Below are 25,318 nucleotides of genomic sequence, written 5' to 3' on the forward strand. Positions count from 1 at the left end.
CGGAATTACACTAATGAGTCTGAACAATCACAACAAGAAGCACGCTTGAGGCACCTGGGTGGCCCAGTTGGTTAAGTGCCGGGTCTTAATCTCAGGGTGGGTCGTGAGTTCAAACCCTGTGTTGGGCTCAGTGCTAGACGTGAAGCCTATGTAAAAAAAAAAAAAAGAAAAAAAAAAAAAGAAAAAAAAAAGAAAAAAAAAAAGAAAAAAAAAAAAAAAAAAAGAAAAAAAAAAAAAAAAAGAAGGAAGCATGCTGTATGGACTCATACATAAAGGAACACAATTTTGGCACCGGAGGGGAGATTTTTCTTTCACATGGGCGCTCATTCTCACTTGCCCCGAAACCGAGATTGTGATATGCGCCAGAAATTCTCAAGTTCTGTCTTGGAAACTGGAGAAGGGGGTCCGCGGGAACATGCACTGAAAGCACCGATGAGCGTCCCAGGGCAGAGACTGTGGTGAGTCACAGATGTTAATCTGCAACATCACCCTGCTATTCAGACTTCAGGCAGTCTGATGGCACTTCCGGGACTTAACCTTCAGCCTCGACTTAGCAACAGCAGAATCTCCACTGTCCTATGCTTCTCAAGACTACTAGTAAAGTACAGTAAGATCCTGCACTTTCCTATTACGTCTTTGTTCGGTGTCTGCAACACAAAACATGTTAGCACATAAATTCTGGCGAGGCATATGGCAATGTCCACGCCTACTTGCAAGTGACAGTGGAAAAGGAGGAAGGTACAACCTGGGATGGCAGTTCACGACTGAACGGGCCGGGCCGCTCCCGCACGAATGGGTCACCTACACCAGCACCTGAATGCAGGGCCGTCAGCCTGGGTCTGCGGCTCGGCCTCTGCTGGGACCCTCGAGGCACCTGTTGTGGAAAGCTGGAAACAGGTCCCAGCTACAAAACTCATGTTGATTTTTGTCACCCTCTTTTTTTTTTTTCCAACGTTTATTTATTTTTGGGACAGAGAGAGACAGAGCATGAACGGGGGAGGGGCAGAGAGAGAGGGAGACACAGAATCGGAAACAGGCACCAGGCTCCGAGCCATCAGCCCAGAGCCTGACGCGGGGCTCCAACTCACGGACCGCGAGATCGTGACCTGGCTGAAGTCGGACGCTTAACCGACTGCGCCACCCAGGCGCCCCGATTTTTGTCACCTCTTGAGCAAATATCCTTCACAGATCAATAGTCTCCTGGCTTACTTTTAAGAATGTTTTCTTGTGAATTTCCTTTCCTCTCAATGTAGTTTCAAAAACTAATCCATTAAAAATAATCCTTTTCATGAGAAAAATGATGCAATACTGAGTGGTTACATGCTCAGGTTCAAAGATGCCCATTTCTTTTCTTTTTTCCGGCAAGACTTCTTTTCAGCTAACTGCCTCGAGGCTAACGATGATCCACTCTGTCCCTCTAATGCAACTTTAGATAACTGTCAACATAATATGAACAGTGTCATAATTTGCGTTGTTCCTTAACTGTGTTGAAAAAATAATTCCAAAATGCACCTTTTTTTAAAACTTTATAAGGCTTAAAATTTATTTTACGGTAAAAATAGTAGGAAATTTTGGTTTTGGGTCAATTTTGGTTAAGTATTGAGAGATCTTTTTTTTTTTTTTTTTTTTTTTTGGAGAGAGAACAAGCAAGCAGTAGAGGGAGAAGATCTCATGCAGGCTCCATTCTTGGTGCAGAGCCCACGGCGGGGCTCGATCCCACCACCCTGGGACCACGACCTGAGCCGAAATCAGGAGTCAGACGCTCAACCGACTGAGCCACCCAGGCACCCCTTGAGGGGTCATTATTAAATAAAATGTGCAGCAATTGTGCTTTTGAGTGTTCTTCTGTGAGAGATCTCCAGAGTAACTGAGGAAGGGAGGAGAAAAGGCGCATATGGGCCCAGAGGATCCCATGTTTTTCCACCAGGGTACTGAAACCTCCTTCTTTTGGGGGAGGGCGAGGCAAAGAAGTCCCTGTCCGGTCTCTCCTTACTGTGATTCATTTCTTGGTCTAAGTTCTTGCCCAAACCAGGAGCGGGCTCTCCCCGGAGTCTCTGTTGACTTAGCCAGCTGCCAACCGAGGAGGGTCACGAGGCTCCCAGAATCCATATAATTCTCCCCCCGTGGGCACGCGCAGGGAGCCGTCCGCTGTGTCCCTGCACACCCCACTTCGGGGCTGGCCTGCGCCTGCGGGTGCCGAGAGCCGAAAAGAAAACATTTTCTTTACCTACTTCATACCTCATAAACCAAAATTCATCCCTTCAAATAACACTCAAATTCCATCTTGGTCACGAGTGCCAAACTGAATCCAGCCAAATTTTACCTTCTTGTTTACCTCCTACACAGCTGCACACCATAGTCTTCTTAAATGAGAGTTCGTGCAAATATGTCACTGACCATCTGCGACCCCGCAGGAGAGGAGGGAATAAAAAACATTAAGAAAGTCAGGCCTTTAACGGTCTTGATTCACATAAGTCCTGACCAAAGGTTTGACCAGAATGTTCCCTCAGTGCCACTAAATAAATGTTTGTTTAGTGATGCATTTATGTAACACTTCTCCTTTGAAGACAGAACTTGAGGTGGTTTCCAGAACTATATACATATCGACGGAAGAAAAACAGACCAATCTGTGGAAACTCAAGCAAGGGGAAAGACAGATAAGCCGGGGAAGGAACAGTCAGGTGAGGTGAGGCTGGTGCCCACCATGCTGGTCCTGGGGTCTTCCCAGACATGCCACGTGTGGGTAGCAAGTCGCAAACAGATCGTCCTTATAATCCGGGCAAGCACAGCTCAAAAGCACGCTAGGGCCACGGAGGGCACGGGACGAGCCACTCGGACACCGAGTGCTTGGTGGTCTGCGAGTGGGGATGGGGACTTCTGAGCAGGTGAGACGAATGACAGCGTTGAAGGCGGGGGGGGGGGATGTCTTTATGGTATTTGACGTGCGCTTGCGGTGATTCGCGACCCTGAGGTGCCAGCTCCGAGTGTGTGCGCTCAGGTCCGGTGAGCTGGATGGAGACCGGCGGTCCGTGCACGGCAGGGAGTAGCGTTTTCCGCCAGGGGCCCCGGCCCACCCGGGCTGCACACCCTTCAGAGGAATCCCGCCTGCACCAACCAGTCGGCTCACCGCTTACTGTCCACAGGCCCTCCAGAGCTGCCGCCCAATAGGAGCCCCGAGTTCCTGGATTTCTGGAAACTTCCACGCTTCCTCATTCGGAGCGATATGAGAAGGGGTCAGGGATGTGGGGAGATGAGGCGGTTTGTCCTTGACTTCCAGAGGATGGCCCTTTGCAACTCAGAGGCACAGAAGGGCAATTTGAGCTCAGTTGTTGGCGGTCACCTGTCCTATTTACAACAGAGGACTCCGCTTCATAGCCTGCCTGCCATGAGGAACAGAGACTGCCTCTCACTGAATGCCCACTCTGTGCAAGCTGCTGCGTAGACATGAGTATTTCGCCAAGGGAAGATGAAAACGCACAGCGCCCCACGGCTTATATAATTGGGGCGGGGGGGGGGTGGGCTTTAAGAAAATTATGAATATAAAATCAGGCACAGGATCATGCACACAGTCAGCTCCAGTAAGGCGGAGCCTAAGCTTCATTAACGTCACAGAAAATCTCTCCCTGATGTTTTCTTCCCTGTAATCCTCAGAGCAGAGCCAATGATGTAGGTGACTCCATTCATGTGACATATGAGGACACTAAGACCCAGACAGAGATTAACCTACCCAGTTATTGGGGTTTCTAGTTTCTGTAAATAAACATAAAAAAATTCAAATTAACTCTGAATTTCAGATGGATAACCAATGATTTTTTTTATGTGTTCCGTAAGATATCTGGAACATACTTATATTAAAAAAAAAATCCACTGGGATCGGAAGTTCAAATTTCACTTGATGCGCTGTATTTTCTCTGGCAGTCGCCATCAGTGACATACCTCCAGGCTTTGAAACTCAGGTTTGTTGGACACGAAGGTCAAGTGCATTTCATTCTTTCCTTATTGTAATCAACACATGCTTAACAATAATCAAGCACAATAATTTTCTCCTTAAGTGAAAATAATCTTCTCATTAAAATGTCTACCTTTAACTAACTGAAATTATGTATAACACTCTACTTTTAAAAACTTACTTTTAATTAAACAATAACAGGTATTGCAGAAAAAAATTATAAGAACCAAACCAAAGAAAGAAAATAAAAACCATAACCTTCTCTTTCATAAATAATTCCCTTTTGTCACTTAGTTTATATATCCTTCTGACTTTTTACATGAATAGTTATATGTTGCTTTTTTTAAGGAAATATAATCAGTACTATCTATCCTGTGACAAAGTGATCCACCCGCCCCCTAATAAAACCTTTATTTTCCTTGTGCTGGGCCCAGTTTATGATGATAGAGGTTTGGCAATCAACCATCAGGATTTGGATTGCAAAAATCAGCAAGGAGAACTCCAGATGTGAAAACTTCCCACCGAAATTCTCACTTCTTTTGAACTCTGAGATTAATTATGTATATCAGATAGCTGACCCTACTACAGTCAGACTTAATGTGAAGTATTTCAGACAGGATGATGCTAGAAGCCCCTCAGAACAGAAACAAACTGGCTGGTCTCATCCTTAGGACTCACTGTCTCATAGAGAAAAACAAAAACAAAAACAAATCCTTGACTAATGATTTGAGTGCTTATTGCAGATCGAAAATAAAGTAAAGCCATGACCCTTTCAGTAGGAACATATGTCAAACTCCTGTACCAGAATTGTCATCAATTATATATAAAGTAGATGTTAGGTTTTCTTTCAGAGGAAAGGGGAAAGAGAGAAAAAAGGATAAACTGTCATGAACCTACACCTAGGAAAAAAACGGAGAGAGAGAAGCTTGCAAGTGGGCTTTTTATGAGGTAAAGCTTTCTTCCTCTACAAAATAAGCCCAGAGTGACCCAGATCTTTGCTCAAATGCAGAAATTAAAATGTGTTTACACAGAGCTAAAGGAAGTGCCAAATAAAGTATTGGCAAGATGTTCTCCCATGCTTGCGTTATCTTATTTGGCCATGTGACTTTGCTCAGGTTTCCTGAGAATTTCCTGGGACTTTTTGCTGCGTGCACCTGCCCAAGCAGACCAGTCGGCGCAGAGGATGGCTCGTGATGGCCTCTAAGGATGACCTACCCTTGACTCCATCCCTGACGTCCATCTGCCAACCAACGCCTACTGTCGCAGAAGGAGGGGCGAGGCGGCAACACACGCAGTTAAGACATGCTCCACCATCAGCCGGTAGAATAGAGGACCCCAGAGACTTGGGATCTAGTCACGGACCGAACAACGTCGACATGTAAGCATGTCCTACAATGACAACATAACGTCATTACTTACCATAGATCTCACCTGCCGAATACAGTGGCCAGATTTTGTTGGTTGAGTTCACTCTCTGGATGCTTGGCTCTAATTCTGAGTTATTTCAAAACATTGTGGGGTTTTTTTGTTGTCTTTTCAAAAGTTCCAGATGCATACCTCAGTTTGAAATTTCCCTAGGGCACCTGAGTGTCTCAGTTTGTTAAGCTTCCGACTCTTGATTTCGGCTCAGGTCATGATCTCATGGTTTGTGAGATCGAACCCCGTGTTGGGCTCTGTGCTGACAGTGCAGAGCCTGCTTGGGATTCTCTCTTTCCCTCTCTCTCTGCCCCTGCGTTCTCTCTCTCTCCCTCTCCAATAAACATTAAAAGACGACACTTCATTGAGCAGCTTACTTCTGCTGAAAATTTACTACTGAGGGTACAGAACAGACATCTGTTTGGGAAGCAGGGACAATCCTGGTAGCAAATTCCTGTTGCCATTTTAAAGATTAAACAGGAAAACTTTTTTGTATTCTATTCCTGGAATTTCGTATTTGTTAAAATTTCAGTTTTGTTATATATGTCTGTACGTCTTTGTATGGGCGTTTATCTCTACACACAGACGTGGTGAATAAATACATGTACGAATGGGCGTGTCTGCATACATTGACAGGTAGCTATACATACAAAGAGACACAGAGTAGCATGGGTACTGAAAACTATGAGCTAACATAAGGCAAACTCTAATCCACTGCTTCTCAGTCTATAGTAGTTAAGACCCAGATTTTGAAAACTTGCTACTGTTATTTTTTTCTAATCCTTTGGGAAACAAGTTTTATATCATATAATTAATATTGAAATTCCTGTTCAAGTTTTTTAACTGTGTGTTTTCCTTGCTTCCTTCCTAGCAGACCAGTAACAGTCTGAGGCAGAACACTGCAGGCTAGAGACCACATTCACATCTTGAGTAGAATGGCTCTGGGGTATGAGATTACATGAAACTTTCATTTTCTTAGTACTTCATATGGTGTGATGTTCAATGCAGTATTTGTTTTTATAATAAAGAAGATAGTAGGGGCGCCTGGGTGGCTCAGTTGGTTAAGCGTCCAACCTCAGCTCAGGTCATGATCTCGCGGTCCGTGGGTTTGGGACCCACGTCAGGCTCTGTGTTGACAAGCTCAGAGCCTGGAGCCTATTTCAGATTCTGTGTCTCCCTCTCTCTGACCCTCCCCCATTCATGCTCTGTCTCTCTCTGTCTCAAAAATAAATAAACGTAAAAAAAAATTTTTTAATAAAATTTAAATTAAAAATTTAAAAAAGGAGGGGTACCTGGGTGGCTCAGTTGGTTAAGCATCTGACTCTTGACTTCAGCTCCGTTCATGATCTCACAGTTTGTGGGTTCGAGTCCCACATCAAGCTCTACACTGACAGTGTGGACCCTGCTTAGGAATCTCTCTTTCTGCCCTTCCCCTGCTTGTACACTCGCTCTCTCTCTCTCTCTCTCTCTCTGTGTCTCTCTAAATAAACATAAAAAAAAATTTTAAGGGAAAAAATTAAAAAAATAAAGAGAAGATAGAAAAAGTAATGTTAGTTTCAATAAAATAAATTTAGCAAATTTATATACATTTAAAATAGGATATTTTCTCAATTGTTAATCAGTGGTTAGTCTGAGTTATCTCTGGTTGAAAATAAACAGAAAGTACTTCTTCCCCTTTGGGAGGAACGTGTTTGCATTTATCAGCATTTCACAATCAGTGGGTATTATTACATGCATAATAAGAAGCAAATTGAAGTTATCCATTACATCTGTATAAACTCTCATTTAAATTTTTTTAATGTTTATTTTTGAGAGAGAGAGTGTGTGTGAGCAAGGGAGGGGCAGAGAGAGAGGGAGACACAAAATCCAAAGCAGGCTCCAGGCTCCGAGCTGTCAGCACAGAGCCCGATGTGGGGCTCGAACCCACGGACGGCGAGATTGTGACCTGAGCTGAAGTCGGACGCTTACCTGACTGAGCCACCCAGGCGCCTCTACATAAATTCTAATTTAAAATAGATGTTGGGGCGCCTGGGTGGCGCAGTCGGTTAAGCGTCCGACTTCAGCCAGGTCACGATCTCGCGGTCCGTGAGTTCGAGCCCCGCGTCAGGCTCTGGGCTGATGGCTCAGAGCCTGGAGCCTGTTTCCGATTCTGTGTCTCCCTCTCTCTCTGCCCCTCCCCCGTTCATGCTCTGTCTCTCTCTGTCCCCAAAATAAATAAACGTTGAAAAAAATAAAATAAAATAAAATAAAATAGATGTAATTTGCTACCACAAAATACCGCTTATTAACTGTCATTCATTGGTCAACACACATTTAAACAAGCCACAAAGGTTCACCAATAGGTTCCTCAGGGAGCGTGTTTGTGTCGCTCTCTGGCAATGGCTGAGCCACACTTCCAAGTCAGCTGATGCTGGTATTCAACAGGCTTTATTTTTCTAGCTAGCATTTGGATATCCATTTACTAATTTACCAAACATCTCCTCGGTCGAGTACTACGAGTCAGGAACCATACTAGTCTCTGAGGGTACAATGCGGAGAGAAGGGAGACCATCCCTGTCCTCCTGGAATTGGTCGCTTGGCAGGGAGGACCGACAGTGGGGGAGCAAGCGACTACAGGCTCTGGCAGCCTGGTGGGGAGGAGAGGGAGGGAGCGCGAGGAGGGTGTGGGGGAGCACTTGAAAGTCGGGATGTTACTGGATGGTTCCCAGCATGAGCAGCGAAGCAGATACTAGCATGATTCATTTCCCCAGAGGGTCTATTTTACACCACACAACAGTCACAAGGACATTCCTAACTGACCTCAGATTTTTTTAATTAAAAAAAAAAAAGTTCCCCTTGTTTATACGAAAAGCAACAGAGAAAGGTTCGGCGAGAATAAAACAGCCCCCTGTGAGGGTCCCCTGGATCCAGTATCAGCACACAAAGAGCTCCACTGCCTGCAAAGGGCTCAGTGAGGATCTGGGCGTCCCGGCAACTTCTGTTATTATTTCACGGCGGACCTGTGTGTGTGCCCACCCACCGGCCCAACACTTCACGAGGGGGGCTTGGTGGTGGTTTTTATCTTGACAGCAGCAGTGAGAGGCCTAGGTGGTCGATACGTGAGGCAGAAATTCAATTTCACCTCAAAGGAACTTCCACCCATAAACCTGAGCTCTGACGTATCCTGCTTTCTGTCCTCCTGTCTTTGCGGATTCGGTGCGGCGAGCGCACAGTGTGAGCATGTTCTGTGCTCCTCCCGCGTGCCAGGACGGTGCCAGGCTACGCGTGTCCCGGCCCATCGCTTAATCTGTCTGACCTAGTGAAGGAGGTGCTGTTTTTGTCTCATTTTCAGGGAAGGAATCGGGACATGGAGAAACTGAAAGAAATAAAAACCGTGGATGGGAATGCAAGCTGGTGAAGCCACTCTGGAAAGCAGTATGGAGGTTCCTCAAAAAACTAAATAGAACAACCCTACGACCCAGCAATTGCACGACTAGGCATTTATCCAAGGGATACAGGTGTTCTGTTTCAAAGGGACACATGCACTCCCATGTCCATAGCAGCACTATCCACAATAGCCAAAGTATGGAAAGAGCCCAAATGTTCATCAATGGATGAATGGACAAAGAGATGTGCTACATATATATACACACACACACATACATACATACAGTGGAGTATTACTCAGCAATCAAAAAAGAATGAAATCTTGCCATCTGCACTACATGGATGGAACTGGAGGGTATTATGCTAAGTGAAATTAGTCAGAGAAAGACAAATATCATAATGACTTCACTCATATGAGGACTTTAAGAGACAAAACAGATGAAAATTAGGGAAGGGAAACAAAAATAATATAAAAACAGGGAGGGGGAAAAAACAGAAGAGACTCATAAATACAGAGAACAAACTGAGGGTTACGGAAGGGGTTGTGGGAGGGGGATGGGATAAATGGGTAAGGGGCACTAAGGCCTCTACTCCTGAAATCCCTGTTGCACCATATGCTAATTTGGATGTCAATTTTTTAAAAGAATTAAAATTAAAAAATAAATAAAAATTAAAAACAAACCATGGAGGACCAATACCTTCTGCAGGCTGGCTCAGAATTCACTACCCCCACACCCTTGGAGACATCCACCTGTGGATCCGTGGCTGCTAGACTTTCATTTTTTTTTTAATTTATTTTATTTTATTTATTTTTGATAGAGACAGAGCACAAGTGGGGAGGGGCAGAGAGAGAAGGAGACATAGAATCCGAAGCAGGCTCCAGGCTCCAAGCTGTCAGCACAGAGCCCAACATGGGGCTCGAACTCACAAATTGCGAGATCATGACCTGAGCCAAAGTCGGACGCTCAACCGACTGAGCCACCCAGGCGCCCCGTGGACTGTCATTCTTGCCTTTCCAGTGAATTCACCAGATGAGGGCACCTGTTACCAGTATATCTAAAAATGAGGCCACTATCCACAGACACTTATTACTTCATCACACACTACTTTCTTAGGAAGAAAAAAGGACTCTAAGTAATGGATGGGCTGGTTTCCAGTCTCCAGCCTGAGTCCACACAATTGTTACCCCGGATCAGAGCAATGGTTCAGAACCATTTATCTTTCCTTTACCTGCCTTTTTTTTTAAAAAAAAAAATAGAAATCACTTAAATAATAACTCATTAGTTGTTGGGATTTAGAAAGTAAATTGCAAATAATATCACCTTGCGAAGCCTGAGAAATATGTAATTATTACAGCTATTATCATTCATTCAACAATTATCCCTCTTGAGGACTGACTGCATGCAAAAATATCACCATGTCCCAAGGGGAGAGAAAGAAGAAAGTCACCTAGATTATCCTTCCCACCAGACCCTACCCTGAGCATCGTGCAAGACACAGGCATGTGTCCATAAATACCCATAATGCACAGCACAGTATACGTTCTATAAGAAAATATGAAAATCTTATGAAAATAAAATGTCGGTGAATCAGGAGATCTTTAGTTATAAATGAAAACCAACTCACACAAAGAGGAAGGAGGAGGAAGAGGAGGAGAGAGGGAAAGGAGTATTTACTGACTTCCTTAACCACAGAGTTCAAATGCAGATCTAGCTGTAAGCCAGGCTTCTTCCAACAACTGAAATGTTTTCCCCCAGTGGCTACCCTGAATCCCCACGATCCTGCCTTACAGTAGCAACGTGGCTATAAATGTTCCACAGCTCACACGTGCTTACCCCACAATCTAGAAAAGAAGATGATTCTGTTTCATGGACCCCTCCAGCAGGATCTCCTTCCATCCCCTGGACTGCCTTCAGTGCCCAATCCCAAACCAATAATTTGGACCAGTACTTCTGGTATTTTAATTGCTTTAGGCTGATCAGGGCCCAGCCCTTGGGTTTGGGAAACCAAAACAAATGGCTGAGGATACAGAGGTGGCTTCCCGAAGAAATCAGGTTGTGTCATCCAAAGGGGGGAAGATGGGCGCTGGACAGGCAATGGTAATGTCTTCACAGCAGGAAGCCATGCAGAGAGTGGCTGGAGGGAGGGGGGTCCCTAGAGACCCTGCCCAACAGGGGTGTTGACTGCAAGGGAAGAGGCGTCTATGATTGAGGAGATGAAGCCAGTCTCTTCCTTCCCTGCTACAGGGCCACTCGCCCCCACTAACGACTTGTCCCCTTGTAACTGTCACCGGCACCGTCTTTAGAAGTTCCATGAGCCTCCAGGGTCACACACACGGCCACAGCTTTCCTGGCGTTGCCAATGATTGGGTTATGGCCATAAGAGAAAGAGTTCTCAAGGGACTCCGCGTAAGGTAACCAGCACCAGGAGCATAACCTACCTCTAGAAATACGACTGGACTTCATGCTCTCCTCACAAAAAGTCACTGGACCTAAGCACACACATAACAGGGATAGAGATACACTCCCATTTAGTTAGAATTTACTGCAAAGGGGAAGGCGCTCTTGCTTTATGGACGTTCTACCTATATGACCATCTAATATGCACACAAACTTAGGAGTACTATTTTTGTTCCTTTGATAGATTAAAAAAAAAAAAAGCTGAAGCTTAACATTATAGAGAGTATGCAGTGAAAATAGAATTTGAACTTAAGGATTTCCAACACGAAAACCTATGGTCTTAGTCACAGCTACGACCACAGCTTACGACCTTCGTAAAATGTGACGGGCCGGAAACCCCTGGGCACGCATCTAATTGACAAAATGAGATGCACTTGCTTTATGTTATGCGACACAAAACGCCCCGGGGGCTTCTGTAGCTGTTGGTCCCTGAAGATTTACTTTTACACAGCAATGGCAATTATAACACAAAAAGATCTCAGCGGTCATTAAAGGAAATATTTGCATTTTGCTTTGAAAGGCATTATGTTATTTTCTCCCTTACATGGACACTCAGATGTCATAGTAACTGATCGAAAGATGTTTGGGGGCACCTGGGTAGCTAAGTCAGTTAAGCATCCGACTTCAGCTTAGGTCATCATGTCATGATCTCATGCTTCGTGAGCCCGCACTAGGCTCTGTGCTGATAGCTCAGAGCCTGGAGCCTGCTTCAGATTCTGTGTCTCCCTCTCTCTATGCCCCTCCCCAACTCATGTTCTCTCTCTCTCTCTCTCAAATGAATAAACGTTAAAAAAAATAAAGATGTTTGGATTCATTAGTAATAAAATAAGTTTCTATTTACTTGAATATACACTGATGAAATTGAGGGGTCAATGGGTATCTTTAAAAGGTCTGGGAGATAAACATTTTCAATGAACAATGCAGTAACTTAAAGTAAGCCAAAATAGTCCATCATGTTGCTACAGTCTAGGAGCTGAGTGAGCCTGGTTCCAACCCAGTCACAGTTCCTTCCGGATGTGGAACTGGGGGCACCATTTACTCTCATTAAACATCACTTTCTGATTTTGTATAATGAGAATAGTAGTGGTACCTTCCTAATGGGTAGAGTCACATATGCTAAGCGCAGAGTACTGCGTCTGGCACGCGACGTGCACACCACAAACGTCAGCTCTATTTATCAGCTATTAATGCAGACAGCTTTCTCTCCCCCTCCCATTCTCCCCTATGTAAGGCCATCCAAAAGAAGCAACAATTCTATAGAATTCTAGTATTTCTGTAGGAATACCGACACCATTCTTTGCCTATACACCTTCAAATCATGGTAACGTTTATTTGCTGGCTCAAGGCACTTACCGATTCAATCATTTGACCCCAGCTGAACCTGTCAAACACTTTCTCTCTCCACAAAAATATTTATTTACCCTACTTGATGGTGTGTTGATGGCATTATATCCTTCTGATTTCATAAGGGAAAAGAGTTTTATGACTTCCCTCAACCAAAACAACTTAACTCATTTAATTTAACCGACAATTCAACAAAACTCATCAGCAAAGTATCTTTCACTTGGAAAACAAGCAAAGACACAGGCTAGGACATTTTGCATCCCAGGGGACATGTGGCAAGGACTGGAGACATGTTGGGTTGGCACAACGGTGTGCGAACGTGTGTGGGGTGGGTGGTACTATCTTGGCATCTAGTGGGTAGAGGCCAGGGATGTGCTAAACACCCTACAACACACAGACAGCTCTGCACAGGAAGAATGACCAGCTCCACACATCAGTAGTGCCAACGTTCAGAAACTCTGGTCCAGACATATCGCCAGTGAAGTTAAGATATGTACTTGGAGTACATTAACAAGACAAAGAGAGCAAGACAGTGGCCAACCATCCCCTCCCCCTCCCCTTCCGCAGCACAACCTTCAACTTGATTGTATTTCCTTGGAAATGTGATTGAATTCACCAGATCTTAAATCACTTTTTTCTACTCCCTTCCTGCTTCTGAAGGATCCACAGGTTTCTCTGAGCTAACTCCGTGGCTTGGGGAGAACCAGACTCGGATCACGCAGGAAGTGCCGTCCTTTCACGTGCGATTTCCACTTGTCAAGTGACGGCTGAACAAGTCACCTGTGTGAAGGCTCCACCATTTCCACTTGTGGAGATCCACGTCTGTGACCACCACGAAGGTCACACAGCGGGAAGCCGTGACTGACGGGGGCTTCATGGTTCACAGCAAGGCCTTTGGAAATACTCTCTGCGTTACCACTGGGACCTGCTGTTTTCACAAACAACAGGATTTTTATGAAACATACATTTAGCACAAGTGAAATTATTCCAGTTCTCAAACTGTTCTACAAGTGCTTGTTTTTTGGTAGGGAATGGAAACAAACGAAATCAAACACATCTGATTGTTCTAGAATATGAAACTCCTCAGCAGACTTTCACATTCTCTGGGTTTCTGTTGCTATTTTGACTTGTCTAGAAGTGTCACATCCTGTATCTCCGTGGTGTGAAACTGAAACAAATTTACACAGCACGTTCCAATTGCAAGAATTTGTAATTTTGAATTCATCACACAGATGACTGAATTGCAAAAATGTTCTTCAGCACAACGTCACAAAAATACCCTAAAAATACAGAGGATTAAATGAAATACATATTGCTACATCAGCTTAGACATTTATTCACCCTCATGTAATTTTCTCATTTATTTGCTTTTTATAGAACTTCAAGAAATATCTTTAAATCTGTAAAACTGCACATGGGGAGACATGTCTACTTTGGCAGTCCGCATCAATGCCTAGGACTTTTTCCCCATTTTGGTTTTAGTTTCAAATAGCCCTGACGTGTGCTTACCAACACTTCTCTACCTGCCAAATTTTCTCTAGGCACACAGTAAACAGAAGGGAATTTAGGGGGAAAAAAAAGTACCTCCCTTGAATATGATTTATTAAAAAGAAAGAAGCTTTTCTTTCTCTTACTTCGGATTTTCATTTGGAAGGCTTGCATTTCACAGCTTTTTTCTTAGAACTGCAAAGTTTTCCTCAAAATGTTTCAAACTTAAAAGGTGTTATTAGGGAAACAGCTAGAAGGTTTGAAAGCTTTTTTTCACCCCCTTTCTCCCTTAATTTGAAATGAATAGATACATAACACAAGCTGATTTTCATAAACATTTCGTGGCACTTACATTCCTAGAGGTTTTTAAATAGAATTGTCATTTTTACATGAATTCTGAGCGGAAGGCAACCACGACATAAAAAGATGATTAAAATATGCACTTTCCCTTATTTCAGAAAGGAACTCCTAAAACATAGATTTAGTTGTGTTAAAGAACTTTGGAGTTAAATGATTTTGCAGGTGAATCAGCACAGAAACATAATAAATCAAAATTCTAATGCTACTGCTAATTGCCAGGAGGCCATTTGTCCTTACATGATTTAAGAGCTAACAGTAAGGTCTGATCTTACACATTCAATAAAGACTTTACAACTGCCTAAAATATGCAAGTGTATTACTGGGTAATAACTTGTCATTTCTAGGTGAAACAGGTCTGTTATATCTAGTAAATACATGTACTGCCCAATGCAGATTGTACTTTTGAGTTATGACAAATTCAAAAGAAGTATATCCAAATGCTTCTAAATATATTATCGTATTTCAGGTGGACTTGGCCTTGGAGTCTCGGCTGACGAAGTTACTGATCCTGAAGTTCATATGAAAGAGAGAACGTTCAGGAGTAACAAAGCCATTGGACGAATGAATGAAAAATATAATCAGACTTCTCTAGCAGGTATTAAAACATACCACGACGCTTGGTAACCAAGAAAATATTTACGCAGGCACAGAAAAATTGACCATTGAAAAACACATAAGAAACTCATCCTTTATATTGGAAATGTAGTTTGAAATAAAGGTGGCATTTCAAATGGTGGGGGGGGGGGGTATTGGAAAGGCAGACTGGACATATCTACAAGAATTTAAAACACGGATATACTTGGGTGAAATGAATGTACCTGTAGAAAATTGTTCAAAAGAAAATTTATACAAATGCACAAAAAAGATATGCAAAATGTGATTCGTTGTTTCCTTGTTTGCAACAGAATACCCACAACAGACTATACGCACAAAGGGAGATGTCTTAAAAATAGGTATACTGTAAGCATAACAGAGTACCGTGACACAATTAAAATAACAGGTAGAGGCATATATGTATAAAGATGAAATCTTTCAGGAAATATCACGTGAATAAGAGCAAATTTCTAAATACAAAAGAATGATGCCATCCATATAAACAGCCAGAGAGTAGTATGTATGAATATTCATATGTACGAAGTACATAGACAAAAACTGGAAGAATATATATCAAATTGTTGACAGGGCTTCTCTATAGAAAGTAGAGGGAAGACTGAACCGGGGCTGTAAACGGAGACTGTCAGTGGAAGAAAAACCACGTATCTCCAAATTGTTTGAATGTTCAAAGAGAACAGTGAGACGAAGTCCACAGTTGGGCTGTCCAGTGTGTAGGCCCTAGCTATGCAGAGCTATGCAGCTCATGCAAAGTGGCTAGTGTGATTGAAGAAACACTTCCTTAAAAAAAAAATTAACATTTTATTTATTTTTGCAAGACAGAGAGAGACATACAGAGTATGAGCAGGGGAGGGGCAGAGAGAGAGGGAGACACAGAATCCGAAGCAGGCTCCAGGCTCCGAGCTGTCAGCACAGAGCCCGACGCGGGGCTTGAACTCACAAACTGTGAGATCATGACCTGAGCTGAAGGTGAACACTAACTGAATGAGCCACCCAGGTGCCCCGAAGACACGCATTTTTAATTTTATTTAATTCTAGTTAACTTGATTTCAAGCTGTCGCACGTACGGGAGAGTCCAGCTCTAGACCACAGGCCATCTGACAAGGGGGTTAGAAACATACTCCACAGACCATAATAGTCATGCACATTTTTAAAGAAACGAGACCTGCCGCTCACCCTTACAATCTTGACCTTGAGCAATAACCTCCCTGACCTGAATCTCCCAACAAGCCTGCTCAAGCTATTCTGTATGATACAGGACCTACTAATCACATATAGAGCTACGTACTTGGGGTATCATATTTTGCATATGTCAGGTTAAAATAAGATATACTGCTAAATTCGTTTCACTTGTTTCTTTTTACTTTTTAAAGTCACTCCTAGAAATTTAAAATGACATATTTGGTTTACAAGATGTATCTTGAATAGTGCTTTTTAACGCAGTCAAGAAGCCTGTGTATTCTTTCTGCCTCAGGACGTTACATACTGTGTGGTTTAGAAGAGTATCACTTAACATCTCTGATCGTTGGTTTCCTTATACAGGTCCTGTGAACAGGATTTTAGTGCCATCTAACAAAAAATAGTATCAACGAAAGCATTTTGGAGACAACTTAAAGCAAAACCATCAAATGAGTTTTTTTCAGGAAATTCAGTAACAAATGCATGCCTCCCAGTGGTTAAGTCACAGCTGAGGTTAAGTTGAAATTTTCACAGTGGTTCATTTTCCCCAGACACTTAATCTAGGACCCTGACATTACAGATGTTTGTCTAGCTAACCCAAAGAGATAATCAAGACCTAAAAATTCCCCTTTTCTTCTACATTCTGGTTAAATTGCGTATGTAGCGTTTTCTCTACTTCCACAGTCTTATATGCAAAATGGGGCTAGAAGTATTTTCCTTAAAGAAAGAAGACTGAACTAGGTCAGTGTTCTTGAAGCGGGGTCCCAGAACCACCAGCAGCAGCCCTGGGAATCTGGTAGAAACGCAAATTCTCAACCATCAGCTCAGACCTACCAAATCAAGAATTCCGAAGTGTGATCTAGCAACATGTGTTTTTACAAACCTCCTAGGTGACTCACACCAAAGTTTGAGAACTAACGAACTGGACAATTTTACAAGGTTTCCTGGGATCCCAAGCTCTGACATTCCAACTAAATTCCATAATTCTTTTTTTTTAATTCCATAATTCTAATCTATCATGTGGTGGTGAGTCTTTCTTGGGAGTGTTTAACTTAGTTTATGAGATGCATTCTTGAGCTCTTGAGACACTGATCGAATGCTCGAATGGACAATATCACTCAAACCCCTACAGAAAGAAACATAACATCAAAGATGAGGAAGGTTATGCAACTGACAAAGACTCAGAAGAGTAGAGGTCATTTGATTTACTTGCTTAATAGCCTGAAAAGAAAAGCATATTACCATGGTTCTTTTATTGGGGGGGGGGGGCAGCAGGGAGGACATATTTCTGTCAAACTGAGTAGCTAGAAACAATAGAAGACAGTGTACTTAGTTCACTCAAGTTTAAGGTTTTTAGCCAAAACTGGAGTGAGCAACAGGCCACAGAAATGCTCTAAAGAGAGGAGCGGATTATTTTAATAGTTTTGTCAGGAGGCTTTCAGTCAGCTATGCAGCTAGCCGGAAAAACTGAACATCTTTAGTGAACAGCTGGAAGAGGAAGACAGGTAGAGGAAGGGAGACGTTCTTTCAGCTCAAATGTATTTCCTGTCCTTACAGAAGGCGGTTGTGGGAAGAGGAGGAATCTCTCTCTCTCTCTCTCTCTCACACACACACACACACACACACACACACACACACACACACACACCAGTCCTCCAATGCTGGCTCACGGCACACGACTTCAAGACTGCCTGGGTGGGTGGGCTTAGAGGAAAGAGAGCATTGGGTCTTCAGGTTAGGCGGGGACAACCCAACCCCTGCACCTAAGAGGCACGTTCTGGGAGCCCGACACAGCTCCGCCCATGATGCAGAGCTAAGCCAGCCTGAGGTGGGGGGCCGGTCCTGCAGGTGGAGAAGGGCAGTGTGCAGGTCCCGGGTCCTGCAAGATTTTGTCTTCGCAGCCATGTCACATCCTTGCAGTAGAGCCCAGAAAATGTCAACAGCCGTCAGGTTGGCTTTGTTCTCCTGAGCTAAGTTCGTAGTTGCTGATGACCATTCCAGGCATGAGCCAGCATCAAAATCGCAAACACCTCCCTCTGAAGGTGGTCTGGGGGCTCTGGTAAACATATCTACAGCCAGTCATGTGCCACCACAACTGCTAACGTTTTCTAGTCACTAGAGGGAGCTTTTCATGTATTTTCTCATTTAATGCATAGAATAACCTTGTAAGGGATGTACTCCTATTATCCTCATCCTCATTCATAAGAGAAACCGGAGATAATTAACATATCCGAGGGCACCACTTTTCAGCAGTGTTTCTGGGATCTGAACCAGGGCCATCTGGCTCCAAAGCCCACCCTTGTGGCTACACCAGGGGTCCTTATCCTCAAGCATACGTAAGAAACATCTGGAGGGCTCGGAAGACACACAGCCCCCGTGGATCCGATCCAGACCTTCTGTGACGGGGCCTGAGGATTTACGTTTCTCCCAAGCACCTTGGGCATGCGACGCTGCGCACTTTAGGAACTACCACACAAGGTAGCCTCGTGCCAGGTGAACTACGTTATATCCAGCCTCTTCGCTGAGGACTTCTACCGCAAGTACAAAACGCCTTGATCAGTTGAGTTAGCAATTAAAGGCATTCCCTAGTGCCTCACAGTGGCGCCTCCCAAATAGTAACGTGCGTTCAGATCACCCGGAGAATTTGGCTGAAATGCAGATTCTACCTGAATAGGTCTGGGGTGGGACTCCAGATCTGGTGCCTCTGAGGACTTCCCAGGAAATGCCCACGCTGCGGTTACCAAGGCTGTGGCTCCAGAGCGGCCCCAGACCAGCGGCACACGTATCACCTGGGCATTTATTAGAAACGCAAATTATCTGGCTCCCTCCTGGACCTGCTGAAAGGGACTTGGGACGGGAAGTAGGAACTTTGTTTCAACAAGCCCTTCCAGTAATTCTGATGCAGGCTGAGTACCCTGCTTCTCAAGCTGGGCTGCACATCACATTCATCTGGGGAGTTCTCATCAAAAGTGCAGATGCCTGGTTCCCATCCACAGGGGTTGATTTAACTCATCTCAGATGCTGCCTGATCATTATGATTTTTTTTTAATCTTTAAATGTGTATTTGTTTTTGAGAGAGAGAGAGAGACACAGTGCTCGTGGGGGAGGGGCAGAGAGAGGCAGAAACAGAATCTGAACCAGGCTCCAGGTTCCGAGCGGTCAGCACACAGCCTGATGTGGGGCTTGAACTCGTGAACCACGAGATCATGACCTGAGCCAAAGTCAGACACATAACTGACTGAGCCACCCAGGAGCCCCTGACCATTAGGATTTTAAAGCTTCTGGTGATTTCAACGTGCAGGAGTGTAAGAACGATGATCTTACAGTGTAATGTAAAAAGCTGCTCCTCAAATTATGGTCTCTGAACCGAAAGCATTATAACATGGGGACCTCGTCAGAAATAAAAAGTCTCAAACCATGCTGCACAGCTACTGAACTGGAATCTTCCTTTTCACAAGATACCCAAGTGATTTTTATGCATGTTAAAAGCTGGGAAGCACTGGTCTAAAGAAACACTGAACAGCATTGTAGAATGGAAATTTCGGAGATGCTGGTAATACCCCAGACTCATGCTGTCCAATACGGTAGCCACTAATCATATGTGGCTACTGAGCACTTGAACGTGGCTAGTGCAACAGAGGGAATTAATGTTTTATTTTGATTACGTATAAATAGCCGCATATGGCAAGTGGCTACCATATCGGACAGCGGAGCTCTAGAAAAAGAGCAATTAGGGTTTGCCAAATGAGACAGCATGGGCCACCACCTCCTCTGTGTAGTAAAAGCCCAGGACTGGACAGTAAGCCATACTGAAAGGTAGGAGAATTTTGCGTTTGACTTTTTCTTTTTTGGGTACTTGGTACCTTTCTTTGATGCACAGGTGTTCCATAATCCCTAACACCCCATTCATCATGTTCCCCACTCTCTCCACAACTTATCTACTTTTATTTGAGGAAGGTATTGATCCTTTATTAATGAGAAAGGACTAAAGCCAGGATTTAGGACAGAAAAGAACAATGCAGTTAATTTGGGGTGAGACTGAAAGGAGACCGGGTCTAACTAACCACTGGAGAGGGAGGTGTTTGAGAGGACCTAAGACTTTAGGAGATACCTCACTTCATACCTACTTTTAGGCCTAACCGTGGCCATGGTGTGATCACATGGATTACGAGCCCAGGGACCCTGGGAACAGACTGCCCCTAAGATCCTACAGTTTTGAGTCACTCTGCATTGAAGGAAGAGTTGACGACCTAGTAACAGTGCTGTCCTTCTTTCCTTTACGGTAATAGAATATTCTGAATACTCAAATGGTGGGCTGTTTAATGCAAAAGAGTCAGTCACGGTCGTTAAGAGAGCGCTCATTAAGTAGTGAATCGCTGATCTGTAACATATTTTTGAACTTCAAAATTCTATGACCTTGCAGTAATTCTTTTCAAGTGACGGCCAGTCTGCTGATAACCAGTGCAACCACTTATGTGTAAGCCCGCAGTAAGCAGGGGAAAAGAGCTTCAAAGCTGGTAGCACTCCCTGCCACTCTTTAAAATCTGCCCATTTTGCTGTATTTGTGGCCACATTAGAGAACAGAAAGCCTTACGACAGGAAGGCTGATTTCATCCCTCATCAGCATGTTCTTCTCCTGGACGCTCCCAGGAAGGCAGTGCTCTCTGACCTTCACAGCAGTTTCCCGTGGGCAGGAGCGTTTTCCACGGTCAAGCGGCACAAGTCAACAATCAGTCGCATAACTGACCGCGGCGCGTGTGCAGCCTCTCCCGGGGAGGCCGACGACACAGGGGGCACGCTCAAAAGCAGGGTGACACGACGGCCGAGAGTCCGAGTGGGGATGGAAGCAGACACCAGCGGGGAACTGAGAAGCCCACGGACGGAATGGAGGAAAAGTGTCCAAGCTGGAATCCAAAAACCACGTAAGGATAAACCCCGGGAGTGGGCAGAAACATTAAGTACACTGACAGACTGATCTGGATTCCAGACTCAGTTTTTCTGCTTCCTAATTAACCGAGCTTTGACGGGTAACCTGACGCCTGAGGGTCAGTTTCCTTAGATGTCAAACGGGGGCAACAGCACCGCGTGCCTGTCAGGGCTGCTGGGACGATGGAAGGAGATGGTCCTACAGCTCGCTTACTAGCTACTGTTTGACACGACACAGAAGCAGTATGGACGCGAGCAAGAGACGGGAAGCGCAGGACCGCACAGATGTGAAGGGCAGTGAGGGTGAAGATGTGAGAGACGGCGGCAGGTACAGGAAAGCTGTGCCGTCTCTTCAAAGTATCTGGACGTTGAGCAAACGGTGGACACGGTTCAGAACAGAAAACTACACGGAAAGACAGAGGATACGAGAACAACACCTACGGCTCCTGAGGCATCCAGAACTCAGTCTCTCTCTCCCCTCTGCCGAGACCGCTTTGAGAAGACTTTGGAATTCTTACAAATTTATGGAAACACGTGACAGCATTGGTGTTTAAATACCGGACAGCTGCAGCTTTGGTCAGACGCTCAAACTGGTCATGAATTATTTAAAAAATACTGAAACCCACCTCTGTCTACTTAATTGTTCTGCAACTACAACTTGCCTTTTTCATCTGTAGCAGCGTATCTTCAGGTTTCATTTGGATTTCACGAGCCAACCCGTTTCAAAATGTTGAGGGGGGCGCCTCGGTGGCTCAGTTGGTTGACTGTCCCACTTCGGCTCAGGTCATGCTCTCACGGTTCGTGAGTTCGAGCCCCGTGTGTGGCTCTGTACTGACGGCTCGGAGCCTGGAGCCTGCTTCCGATTCTGTGTCTCCCTCTCTCTCTGCCCCTCCCCCACTAGTTCTCTGTCTCTCAAAACTGAATAAACGTTAAAAAAAATGTTGAACATACAGATTGCAGTTTACATGAATCCTATCTAGATATGTATTGATTATCTATTGCCTCATAACAAAAACTCCAAAATAAAAGTAGCTTGAAATTTAAAACAAAATAGGCAAACAAAAACTGTCGTAAAGGGTTGTAACCTACCCCAGAGCGTCCCTGACTCATTCTAGCAAAATTAACTGGTGCCAACCCTAAAACAAGTCCTCTGGAACTTTTCTTTTTCAGGCCAGGCACGCTCATCAAGAGTCCGTTTGGGAGCCACGAATGGACTTTTCGCGTCTGCCTCACTGTTGTCACACGGAGACCCAGGGAGCCGCACTTGCCACAACTGGGTACCTGATCACATTACTGGAAGGTGGCCGAGGAGCACGTTTTCAGCTACAAGTGGCAGAAATTCTGTCACAACCTAGTTAACCTCAAAGGAGGACTGAGTAGATCCTCTCACTGAAAATCCAGGCGTTAGCTGGCTTGTGGCTTCCAAGGGCCCAAAAGATGACAACAGACGTGGGGACGTGACGCGTCCAGAACTCAAGTCTCTCTGTCCCCTCTGCCTTATGTCGCCCTCTGTTTGGTCCCAGCCACTCCAGACTTGGCTTCCCACACCCCAAGTCAGGCAGAAGGAAAGAACGCCTCTCGCCCCAGAGAAATACCTTTTTCACCAAAGAAAACATTTCCCACTAGGCTGTGAGATCCACGAGGGCGACAACTCTGTGTTCACCACTGCATCCCCAGAGCCTGTGTGACTGTCACACCGTTGCTCAAGGTGGATTGAATGAATGGCTGAGGTCAGACCCAGCCGAATCAGGCCACTTGTGTTCCCCGAGCCGATCACTGAGGCCAGGGGGATGGAAAATGCCGAGCAGTGCATATGACCACCCAGATCGGGCTCCCCTGAGAGCACAGGCTGAGAGAGGGGATGGCAGGTTTCTCTAGGGCTCTCGGGCCGTCACCAGGAAAGGGGGCTATGGATGCTGGAAGGCCTGAGGGGAACAGATGTCCATCTGCATAAGCTTCCGTCTGTAAGATCACACCGGAAGTTCAGAAGGACTCCTTGGAATTGTTTTCTGAATGACAAAAATGCAAACACCTCTTAGACAAAATGAAAGAAAATTAATGGATGGGAAATTAAGCCTTTATCCCAATGCAGTAACAAAGGGGATTTAGACAGATAAAATGTAATTATCTGAGTAGGAATTTGGCAGGGAGCCTGATTTTGAGAGATCTGCTCACGATGATACACATTCCTGGCTGACTTGGAGAAAGGGGGTTCACCTGAAGGATTATCAGTGCATTTCTACAGTGCTCTTCTACTTATCAGAACTGAAGTCACCACAAGGTGAGAATCGCTAGAATGGTCTTTGCTCACCGTACTAGATGTTTATCTTCACAAATACAAATCTGCGCGTCAAAATGTTCTGAGGCTATTCCGAACGATCAAAAGAGAGAATAAATTATATGCAAAGTCTTTGAAAACTGGTTTGGTTGATGAATGCTCTGGTAGAAACTTAAATTAACCAAATGCTTGTTCATCCATCCCTATTTGCTGTGCATGGTTTTATTTACTATCATAGTTCAGAGATGCATTTTATTACATATACAATTTACATATTTATATATGACCTCAACATGAAATATATGTATATTTACGCAACATAAAAAAATAAGTAAAATTTATGAGGTAGTGGGGCACCTGGGTAGTTCAATCAGTTAAGCGTCTGACTCTTGACTTCGGCTCAGGTCATGATCTCCTGGTTTGTGAGATCGAGCCCCATGTCAGGCTTTGTGCTGACAGTACAGAGCTTGCTTGGGATTCTCTCTCCCTCTCCCCCTGTCCCTCCCCCACTCACTCTCTCTCACAATAAATAAATAAACTTAAGAAATTATGATGTAGTATTTGTATTTATCATATGTTATCATTATATATCTTCTATTGTTCTAAATAGATCGTAAATCACTTGAAATCTAGAACCAATCAATGAATCATTGATCCATGGCACTTTAAGACTGCATGAGGGGCATGTTAGATACTTGCTATGTAAATTTTGAATTGAACAGATAAAATGAGAGTTCTCAGATATTTACCACTAAAAACGCTTTTAATGTGTTTGCCACAGACAAATGTTTGAAAGACGTGGTTTCAAGTCAAATAAATGGCATCTGTTATACAATTTGTTTTCCCATTTTTAATTAACCAAAGCTATTTATGTCTGATAAACCTTTCCTGCAACATCCCATTCCACACCTTCCCCCTCAAACTCATACTGATCTGTAGGGCAAGAGGGAAGATTTAATCTTTGCAATGGTTTACAAACTATTTCCTACCAGGTTTTTGAAATACCGGGAAGAGTTCACTCTCTTGATCACCACTGAGAACCTGAGGTTGAACTGGGGTTTGTTTCTCTTATGGAAGGAAGAAAGATTCCCCAAATGGGCATAAGAACTGGTCTAGTCCTTCTTAGTTGGGTGTGATTTTTGGTGCGGATTGACAGCTACAAAGTTCAAGAAGGATTCATTTACTTAACAAGTATTTACTGAGTGCTTACTATATGCCACGCTCTGTTCTGGACTCTGAAGAACCAGAAATGAACCAAATACAAACAGTCCTTGGCCTTGTGAAGCCTGTAGTCAAGTAGGGGAGCCAGAAAACAAACAGGACCAACCAATAAAAAAAGTACACGTTGGATGGTGATAAGAGGTGATTAGGAGCGAACGTCATTTTAAACCCATTGTTCAAGGAAAGGCTCTACGGAAACTCTGACATTTTGCTGAAGACTGAACAACATGAGGAAATGAGATATGAGAAAGAGAAGAAAGTGCAAAGGCCCGGAGGCACAAGTGTTCCACGCACATTTGAGGAACAAGAAAGCAGCCAACACCATCCACTGGCTGCTCAGGTTTAAGGTTGAAATTTAAGGTGATTCCTCTTAAAATCACACCTTGTGATTTCTTGTCTTTTCTCACGATTCATCGCTGAGTTATACAGTGGTCATGGGGCCCATCTAAGGCTCGGGGCAGTGGTGAAAGCCAACAAAAGTCTTTTCAGAGCCTATGGATTATTTAGATCACAATTTAAAGAGCTGTCTGAAAACCTCAACGCTAGCATGATGCAAAGGACAAAAGAGGTGCTTCATCAATTCTTTCTGGGAAAGGAGCTACGGAATACGACTGTCATTGAGGCTTGCAAATTACAACTACAAAGCAGCATCATTTTTAATCATTCACAGCAGCTATAAAATTATTGACTTTAATCAGAGCCCATGAGATAATCTTGTAA

General features: G+C 44.1%; 1 long non-coding RNA gene across 2 annotated transcripts in view; it reads right to left on the reverse strand.

Annotated features, from left to right (window-relative positions):
* Positions 1 to 1,082: 1,082 nt before the first annotated feature.
* The window catches only part of LOC123380729, a 51,054-nt gene continuing 26,818 nt past the window's right edge, over positions 1,083 to 25,318 (reverse strand). The window contains exons 3-4 of one of the 2 annotated variants that reach the window (XR_006586826.1): positions 5,165 to 5,338; positions 1,083 to 2,187 (exon numbers count right to left, since the gene is read on the reverse strand). This is a non-coding gene — a long non-coding RNA (uncharacterized LOC123380729). The other variant, XR_006586825.1, reaches the window with a different exon arrangement.

The sequence above is a fragment of the Felis catus genome, chromosome D2, assembly GCF_018350175.1.
Source record: "Felis catus isolate Fca126 chromosome D2, F.catus_Fca126_mat1.0, whole genome shotgun sequence".
Lineage (NCBI taxonomy): Eukaryota > Metazoa > Chordata > Mammalia > Carnivora > Felidae > Felis > Felis catus.